Below are 10,748 nucleotides of genomic sequence, written 5' to 3'. Positions count from 1 at the left end.
TTTGGCCCAGATCCAAGTACAGAAAGCACAGATTAGAGGTTATAAAGTGGGGGAATGTATCCATTCAGAAGGAGGTCTTCGATCATTCACTTTTCATGATTTAGATGTAGTTTTAGAGAGAGAGGTTCTCTCCTCTCTCTTAGGATTAGGATTAGGATTAGGATTTCTCTTATTTTAGGATTGCTTCTACAATTACAGGTTCAATGTTCTTTTTATTTATTTTCTCAATTTAATTTATGAATATCTATGTTAAATTTGATTTCTTTTATTAATGCGATTTGAGGTATTTCAGATTTAATTTTGCTTTGCTTTATTTATATGGATGCTTTTAATTTAATTTAGATATTTTCTTCCTTTTGGCTTAGGTTAAGTAATTGGTAACACTTGAGTTGTCAAACTCAGCAGTGATTGAAATTGGGAGATTATTAATTGATCTAAATCGCTCTAAATCTAGTCTTCCCATAGGGATTGACTAGGACTTGAGGATCAAACTAATTAGTCCACTTGACCTTTCTTTGCTTTAGTAAAGGTTAACTAAGTGGGATTAAAACTCAATTCTCATCACCATCGATAAGGATAACTAGCATAGGGCTTCCAAATTCTCATACCTTGCCAAGAGTTTATTTTACAGTTATTTATTTATTTTACTTGTCATTTAAATTACTTATTCCTTACTTTCAAAACCCCCAATTTACAAAACTCATAACCAATAATAAGAACACCTCCCTGCAGTTCCTTGAGAAGACGACCCGAGGTTTAAATACTTCGGTTATCAATTTTAAAGGGGTTTGTTACTTGTGACAACCAAAACGTTTGTACGAAAGAATTTTCTGTTGGTTTAGAAGCTATACTTACAACGCGATTATATTTTTATATTTCTTTACCGATAGAAAAAACCGATCGTCAAAATGGCGCCGTTGTCGGGGAATTGCAAACGTGTGCCTTATTATTGGTTATTGTAAATATTTTTCTTTTAATTGTTTATTTGTTTTTGTTTTTCCCTTTCATTTCTATTAGCTTCTATGAATTCTCACCCCTCTCACTTTGAGTTTGGTTCTAAATTTGTTGAGAGGAGTGGAAGCTATAACAGGAATATGCATCAAGGTCTAAGCAGTCAAAGATGGATGGAGCCAAGAGGATCTGATCAACCCTTTAGGCAATAACACCCTCCAAGATATCATAGACAAGGACCACTCTACAATGCATATCAAGCTGATAGATATGGAGGACCCCCTTGTAATTACCAACAAGCCCCACCATGTGCTTATAGACCATCCTCTCAATATAGCTTTGAACCACCACACTCACAAGTTCTTTTTCACCATTCACCACCGTGTGACCCTTACCCACCACAATTCCAATCCAATTACTCCCAAGAACCACCACATTCTTATTTTGAACCCTCTTCCCCAACCAATGAACCCTCACACCCACCCCAACCTCCACTGAATGACAAACTTCGTGTTCTTCTTCAAGGGCAAGCGAGGATGCAAAAGGGCGTATTGGAACTCACTACTACCTTAACTGAGGAAGTGAATATAATAGCTTCCCGACATTTGAGCGCTCAAAATACTCCCATGGCTGCATGTGGAGAATCAAAAGAAGAGCGTAGCATGAAGGAGACACTAGAAACTTCGGTGGACAATGAGGAGCATGACTTTGTATTGGAACAAGTGGAGGAGGCCATGATAGTTGTAAAGGAAGAAGTGGTTGAAGATTTAGGAGATGCTGAACTTCCATGGGAATCAAGAGCTGTAAAGGATTCTGTTGAGAAGTTCAAAATTGATCCCAAAGAGGACAGTGCACAACCTCCAAAGCATATACCTTGTGAAAAATTGGACGGAACAGACCAAGAAGTTGATTCCATAGGCAGTGATGATCATGAATCAAGCTCTCCTAGTCACGAACTCACATCCGCAACTGAACTCCTTGAGCCTGAAGAATCTTATCCAAGTGAATATGAAGATGATGTCGAGGTAGATTTCTCTCAACCTCCAGCTTATGACTTGAGTGACGAAGAAGACATAGAAGACTTGGATTAGGACGCAGTTGTAGTTGAAAAATTTTTCAAAGAAGTAGAGGAATTCATAGAAGAATACAAGGGAGTAGAACTTACAGAACCACTGGAAACACCTGTCCCAAGGCCATTACCACCTAATACAAGCTTCAAGTGGGTACAATCCTTAACCTTTATATTTACCTTTCCACTTGAATATGGTTTGCTTGAAACAGATGGCCGGCTTAGAGCTCTCTGCGGCTTTAAGAGTAAGAGGGAAATGGCTCGTACTCAGAGCTGGTGTATAAGGTTCAATAAGGTTCTGCGCTTCGATTCGAAGTGCAAGGATTAGTATCAAGTCCAATTGAATGGGTCTCGGAAGACGTTTGGTCATCTTGGTGAGAATACAATTTCTAAACCACCCGAATCAAAGAATATAGGTCAGAATGAAGGCGGATTTAAAAGCAAAGTTTGGGATCCTGTAATCTATTCTGACATTCGTCACCCCGGGAGCCTGAGAACCTGTTTGAAGCTGCTCAACAGCTTTACATGCCTAGTTTGGGACCCCGGAGGCTGTTGGCATTCCAAACATTGGTGGATATTTCTGGATGAATTTAAGCATAAGCCACCATAATAAGAAGCTCATCCAATGTCCAACTTAAGGACTTTAACTAAAAGTGCTAGGTGGGAGACAACCCACCATGGTATGGTCGTTTCTTTTTTCATTTTTATTTCGTGTTGTTTGTTTTTATATTATATTATTTTTATTGAACCTAAATATTATTCATTAGCATTGCATACTGCAAAATTGCATAATTACATAATTGCATAATTGCATAAAAAAAAAGTGCGCGACGCGACCGCGTTGCTAACGCGTTCACGTCATTCGCGAAAAACACCTCCCACGCGTCCGCGTCACTCACGCGAACGCGTGATCTGAAAATCGGCGTAAAAATCCAACGCCCAGAAATTTGGGCTGGAATCGTGCGGCTGGTGTGCGTTTAGCACAAAATGGGCCACGCGTTCGCGTCCCAGATGCGAACGCGTCACTTGCAAATCACCCATCCCACGCGAAAGCATGAGCGACGCGTCCGCATTGCGTGGATAGCATAACACCCTAAATAAAGACAAAGAGTTAAGCTGAAACGATGCTGGAATTGTGCGTTTAGCTCAATTTACAGCGACGCGATCGCGTGCCTCATGCGTCCGCGTCATCCATCTTTTACCCATTCCATGCGATCGCGTCAACCCCATTTCACCCTAGTCACGCGATCGCGTGCCACACGCGTTCGCATGGATTCAAATCCACTAACCCCCAGTAACGCGAACCCTAACCCCATCGCGCCCCCTATACCCCCCTTCTTCTTCCTCTCTTCTCTGCAACCCTCCCTCCTCCACCACCCAACCACCAATACCTCCAGCCACCACCACCGACCACTGCACCACCCCCACCACCACACCCCATCGCTGAAAACCACCCCATCTCTCCTTCTCTTCTTTCTTTTCTCCCTCCACCACTCCCAACCTTCCCACTCACCCACCGCCGCCCTCCTCCGCCACTGCCCCCCCCCCCCACCGCGGCCAGCCCCGACCACCCCGCCGCCAGCGCCACCCCTCCCACCATCACAACCCCTCACCCAACCCAAACCCCACCCTCCAACCCAACCTCCTCCACCATCGCGCCGCCCTGTTTCGCCACCGCGCCGCCGTGCCCCTCCCAGCACCGCCACTTCACCACCGCCATCTCTCTGATCCCTACCTTAGTTCATACGCATACCAGGTTCTGCCGAATGCCACTTTTCTATCATTCGTAGTTAGTTACTTATTGTTCCGATTATGTTCAAATTAGGCTAGTTAGAGATGCATGTTGTAGTGGATTCTAGGAGGTTAGGTAGCTAGGATGTGGTTAGTGGATTTAGGCCTGATAATTGTGCTGTTCTTGCTATTTGATTTATAATTTTCGCAATTCTAATGTTGCTGTGATGTTAATACTGTTCATATGCTGTTCTTCACTGTTTCATGCTGCTGTTACACTGCTCTTTCATGTTCATATTACTTATGTGTATTTGCAGCTTTATTTTACTTTATATGAACTGTTCTGCTTGCTGTTTATTACCCGGGAACATCCAATTTTAGCCTTCTCATTCATGTGTTGGTTTTGGCAATTTTGAATTTTGCATTACTTAACTTTTACCAAACCAATTCATGAATGCACGGGCCAGCATTCTTATTCCTTTCGATTTCCTGGTTAATAAATTGCATTATTGATGATTAGATTTTAATTTTTTGCTACTCATGCATCTATATGATTATCATCAACAACCTGATTTCCTTGCTTGAATATGAGTTTACTGTTGCTTATAATTGTGAAATTCTTGTTACCTAGAAACCGATCATTATGCCACTTACTCTGACTTTCTTTTTACTAACTCACTAATTTCTACTTTCTAACCTCTTTCTCAATCCTAACCGATCTAACTTTCAAACTTCTCTTTTTTGGTTTTTAACTATTTACTTTAACTTTCTAACTCAAGGCATGATTATGGTTTTTCCTAATTAACATGAATTCTATTTATATTACATTTTGGATTGTGATTTTTCATCTCGGATTCCTAACTCAAATACAATCCATAATGCACATATACCTAACTCATCTCATAATTCTACTGCTCTTTTGTCACTATGTGCTTATATTGCTATTATTCTATTTGCCTACTTATTTTTCTACTTTATTCTTCATTTATATCCTGGAATTTCTGCTTTTTAGGATGTCTGACCCTCAACAAAAAGGCAAGGCAACCACTGGTAAAAAGAAAAGAGGTGAATCCTCTATGTCTATCCTGGACATTATGCATGATGACTCCTGGCAGGAAAAGTACTTTACCCCGCAGGAGAAGGCTGACCAGCTCCTCACTGCCAATGATCCGGTAAAATTTACAAACAGATACTGTAAGCTGAAGTATCCAGTGTTTGCCACCTCCAGGAACCTGTACCTGGAGAGAACTCTGAAAATTCCAGAAGAACTACAGCAGTACACCTCCGATCAGATAAAACAGAGAGGCTGGTTCTTCTTGGAGAGAAACTTGACAGAGGTCAATGCTTCCTGGGTAAGAGAGTTTTACTGCAACTATTTCAAGACTACCCTAGATGCAGTGCACCTCAGAGGGAAACAGATACTGGTCACTGAGGAAGCCATTGAGGATATTCTGCAGCTTCAGCCTAAATCAAATCAGCCTGATGGTTACAAAAAGGCTGAAGAGGACATGCGCTTTATGCGATTTGACTGGGATGCTGTCAAGCAGTAGATAGCCCTTGAACCTACTGTCCCATGGGTCATGGGAAAGAACACAACAATGCCTAAGGGAATCAAGCTGATGTATTTGAATGATGAGGCTCGGCTCTGGCACCAGATCTTGAGCAACTTTGTTATGCCGAGTACTCATGAGACGGAGCTGCCTGCTGCTATGATCACCCTCCTTTGGTGTGTGATGGAGGGTAAGGATCTGTACCTCCCACGTTTCATCCGGTACTATATGACCAGGGTCCATGTCCGAGGCACTCTCCCTTTCCCTTATCTGATTACACAGCTCGGCCGTCGAGCTGACGTGCCTTGGGAGCTAGCTGATCAGAAGCCACCTGCTGCAGACTGCAAGAAGATTATTCCTCACAGCAGGAAGTTTCAGACTTTGGATTACAAACCTCCATTCCTCACTGCTCCTGATGAGACAGCCACATATTCAGCTGCCCCTCTTCATCTGCTGCTACCCCAGCTACCACCACTACACCTCCACTTGCCTCAGAGCTCGTTTATCACCTCGTGCACCGCTTATTTCAGCAGATGGACTAGATGGAGCATCGCAACCGGGGGCGATATGAGCGATCTGAGCGTCGCAACAAGCAACGCTATGAGCACCTCAAGTTGATGATCCGATCTGGCGGCGACATCCCCTCCGAGCCTGACACACCATCAGAGCCATCTAAGGAGGAGGCGGACGAGCATGAGGACGAGACACACGCACAGAGAGAGGCTGAGCAGGCAGGACCGGAGCAGGCTGTGTCACAACGAGAGGAGCCACACCAGATCCAGGCTGCAGACCCAGAGATCCCTCTCCAGTCAGCACCTCCACTGCAGCAGACAGATCCTACTACCCTCATCCAGTCTGCAGATCCTCAGGTCACCTCAGAGACTCCAGTAGCCCATCCTTCCATTGATGACACTCCTTCACACCCAACTTGAGTGAGCATCGATGACGATGCTTTATTTTAAGTGTGGAGAGGTTGCCATCTCTGGCGTATCTTTTTGGTGAACCACTACAGACTCTTTTATCTTATTTTGTTATTTTCCTGTATTTTTATTTTTTTTTTTATTTTTCAGTACTTATACATTGTTCTTTTGCTGTATTTCTACCCTATTTTCCATATTTTGCACTTTAGTTCATATTTTAGCCATTTAGTTTAGTCTGCAATTCTAAACTTATTAATTATAGAATATGTGGATTCATTAGTATAGTTTATCCTTTTAGCATATAATAGTTTGATTTAATTGAAAATAAAAGTAGTAAACTAGAAATCTTAGTAAATTAAAACAATCCACACACCTTGTATATATAGCATTCCATGTTAGTTAGTTAACAACATTTCATCAAGGAACAACACTAAGATTTTAAGGGCCACCCTAAGATTTACATTGAGAATAATGGGAACTCTTAATTTTTACTTGCATGACATGTATAACTGATATATGATTTTTGAGCTAGAGAACACACAGCCTGTGAGTCTTGAGCTTAATTGTATGGTTACATTCAAACCATAATTTTCATTCCTGTGTGTTTTACCCTTCTTTTTCATTCTGATGTTCTTTACTTTGTTTTAATCTATATGTCCAATTATAGAATATAGATACATACCAAGAGATGATTGAGGCCATCATTTGAATTTTTCCTCACTTATCTCAAATTAACCTACCTTTTACATCACCTTTGTTAGCCCCCTTGAGCTTTTTAATCCCCTCTTGCTCTATTAACCACATTACTAGCCTTAAGCAGAAAAATAAGATAAAAAAATCCCAAGTTGAATCCTTGGTTAGCTTAAGATAGAAATTGTATATAGTTTAAGTGTGGGGAATTTTATGGGGACATGGGATGATAGAAACAAAGTAGGAATTTAAAAATAATAAGTTGTTTCAAAAACAAAATTTGGAAAGCATACTCATGTGAAATCAAAACAATTAAACTACCATGTGTATTGATTAAAAAAAATTATATATTTTCAGTATTTAAATAAGGGGATGCAAAAATTCCCCAAATGCAAAATAAAAAGAGTCAATGCACATGGGAGAAAAATTTCAAAAATTAAAATTAATGCATGGGCTTGCAATACAAAGTGAGAAAATTTGGGCAAATAGGTTAAGTAACTTTAATTTATATGAAATATGTATGTTAGGTGAGATTTTAGACTAATCAAGGATTCGCTTATTAGCTCACTTAGCCTTATACATATACCCTTACCTTTACCTTGGCCCCATTACAACCTTAAAAAAGACCTCATGATTTTTGTATGTCTGTATTCTATAATTGTTGATTGGTTAGATGAAGAACAAAGTTATAGAAAATAAGGATAGAAAAAGAATAGAGTGATTAACCCAATAAACACTAAGTGACTAGAGAGTAAACACAAAATCCAGTGAGGGTTCAATAGCTCATCACCATATATCTCTGCTTAAATTGTTAATTGTCTTGCAAGTTTTTGAAATATTTTTTACCCATCTCAATTGTAAAAGTGCTTTAACATTATCTAAGGTTTGGCTATGCATATATGATTCCTTGAGGATATGAATTAATTTAACTACATGTAAGCTTTATATACAAGTGAATAACAATTAGAATTGCATGATTCATTTAGGTAGTTGTATTTAGAATAGATTGCATTGCATGAGATACCACCACTTTAACCTTACCTTACTCTTTATCTTGGATTTAGCATGAGGACATGCTATTGTTTAAGTGTGGGGAGGTTGATGAACCCATATTTTATAATATATTTTGTGCTCAATTTAAGTGATTTATTCAACACTTCACCCACTTATTCATGTGAAATTGCATGGTTTTACTTTTCCTTCCTTATTATGTGATATATGTGAAAAACATATTTCTTATGCTTTAAAAATAATTATTTTAATTACCTTTTATTACCATTCGATGCCGTGATTTTTGTGTTGAGTATTTTCAGATCTCCTAAGGCAGGAATGATTTAAAGGATGGAAAGGAAACATACAAAAAATGGAAGGAAAGCACAAAATGGAGTTTTTGAAGAAACTGGCAGCGACGCGAACGCATGGACGACGCAGCCGCATGCCTAGCGCGAAAAGGCAGTGACGCGAACGCGTCACTGACACGGACGCGCGCCTTGAGGAGAACGCAGATGACGCGTACGCGTGACCAAAGCGAACGCGTGATAAGGAAAACTCCCAGATGACGCGACTGCGTGACCCACGCGGATGTGTGACAGACGCCACGCGCCAGAAACTGCAGAAAACGCTCCCAGTGATTTTTGAAACCCTTTTTGGCCCAGATCCAAGTACAGAAAGCACAGATTAGAGGTTATAAAGTGGGGGAATGCATCCATTCAGAAGGAGGTCTTCGATCATTCACTTTTCATGATTTAGATGTAGTTTTAGAGAGAGAGGTTCTCTCCTCTCTCTTAGGATTAGGATTAGGATTAGGATTAGGATTTCTCTTATTTTAGGATTGCTTCTACAATTACAGGTTCAATGTTCTTTTTATTTATTTTCTCAATTTAATTTATGAGTATCCATGTTAAATTTGATTTCTTTTATTAATGCGATTTGAGGTATTTCATATTTAATTTTGCTTTGCATTATTTATATGGATGCTTTTAATTTAATTTAGATATTTTCTTCCTTTTGGCTTTGGTTAAGTAATTGGTAACACTTGAGTTGTCAAACTCAGCAGTGATTGAAATTAGCAGATTACTAATTGATCTAAATCGCTCTAAATCTAGTCTTCCCACAGGGATTGACTAGGACTTGAGGATCAAACTAATTAGTCCACTTGACCTTCCTTTGCTTTAGTAAAGGTTAACTAAGTGAGATTAAAATTCAATTCTCATCACCATCGATAAGGATAACTATGATAGGGCTTCCAAATTCTCATACCATGCCAAGAGTTTATTTTATAGTTATTTATTTATTTTACTTGTCATTTAAATTACTTATTCCTTACTTTCAAAACCCCCAATTTACAAAACTCATAACTAATAATAAGAACACCTCCCTGCAGTTCCTTGAGAAGATGACCCGAGATTTGAATACTTCGGTTATCAATTTTAAAGGGGTTTGTTACTTGTGACAATCAAAACGTTTGTACGAAAGGATTTTCTGTTGGTTTAGAAGCTATACTTACAACGCGATTATATTTTTATATTTCTTTACCGATAAAAAAAACCGATCGTCAACCATCGACGCAGACGCGTGACATGTGCCACGTGCAAAAAACGCAAAAAAATACTGGGGGCAATTTCTGGGCTGTTTTGACCCAGTTTTTAGTCCAGAAAACACAGATTAGAAGTTGCAGAATGGACAAAACGAGTGGTCCCCACCCATCAACTGAAGACTTGTTAATTAATTCTAATTTAAATTCAAATATTATTTTTTTTAGGAAAAGATATTTTTTTAGTTTTAGAGAGATTTTAAATTTATTAGGAGTAGATATAAAAGGGGATGGGAATTAGTTAACTTTTCATTCCATCTCAACACAACATTATTCCATTCTACTTTACAATCCTTATTTTCTCTTTACCATGAGCAACTAAACCTCCACTATTGAGGTTAGGAGCTCTGTCTATTTGTATGGATTGATTTTATTGCTTTTTCTATTTTAATTTATGCATGGATTTATAATTTAAGAATTGTTTTCGCTCTTTATCTTATGAATTTGGGTGGAACGGAAGTATGACCCTCTTTCTATGAGTTCTTGTAAAACTTGAAAAAGCTCTTTACTTGAACAACAGCTTAAAAACATATTCTCCTAAATTTTAATTATCTGGATTTAACGGGATACGTGACATATAATCCTTTTATTTTTGGGTAATTAGAGTTTTTGTGGCATGTAAACTGGAATTTGATCATGCAGCTTCTAATTGGAATTAATTGACCAAGGAATTGGCAGTTAATGAATTTTAAAGGAGACTAGAAAGGTCTAAAGAATTAGGGTCTAGTCACATATAGTTTGCCATAAATTAAATCCTACATAATTAAAATAGTTAGTAAGAAAAGTAATCTGGAAAAATAGATAACTCTGAAACCTTAATTGTCTTCTCCATATTTTCTTCCCAATTTATTTACTCGCCTTCCTTCAATATTCTTTATATTATTTAATGTCTTTTATATTGCTCAAACACTCTTTTCTGTTTGTCTAACTAAGCCAATCAATCAATCATTGTTGCTTGATCCATCAATCCTCGTAGGATCGACCCTCACTCACCTGAGGTATTACTTGGTACGACCCGGTGCACTTGCCGGATAGTTTGTGGGTTATAAAATCTGCACCAATGCCACCAAAATTGTTTCAGGTGCAATGACAAACACAAATGAAGAGACAACAAGAGGCCTTGAACTAGAGGCTTCTGACATTGCTACAAATTGAGGAATCTGATTTGATTCTCCTGAGCTAGAAACCATATCTCTAGGCTTGGCCAATAGTTCATGGATTTTCACCTCTAGAAATTGACGATA

The sequence above is a fragment of the Arachis hypogaea genome, chromosome 15 (genome assembly GCF_003086295.3).
Source record: "Arachis hypogaea cultivar Tifrunner chromosome 15, arahy.Tifrunner.gnm2.J5K5, whole genome shotgun sequence".
Taxonomy (NCBI): domain Eukaryota; kingdom Viridiplantae; phylum Streptophyta; class Magnoliopsida; order Fabales; family Fabaceae; genus Arachis; species Arachis hypogaea.
The sequence above is the reverse complement of the archived record's forward strand: the minus strand, read 5'-3'. Positions refer to the sequence as shown.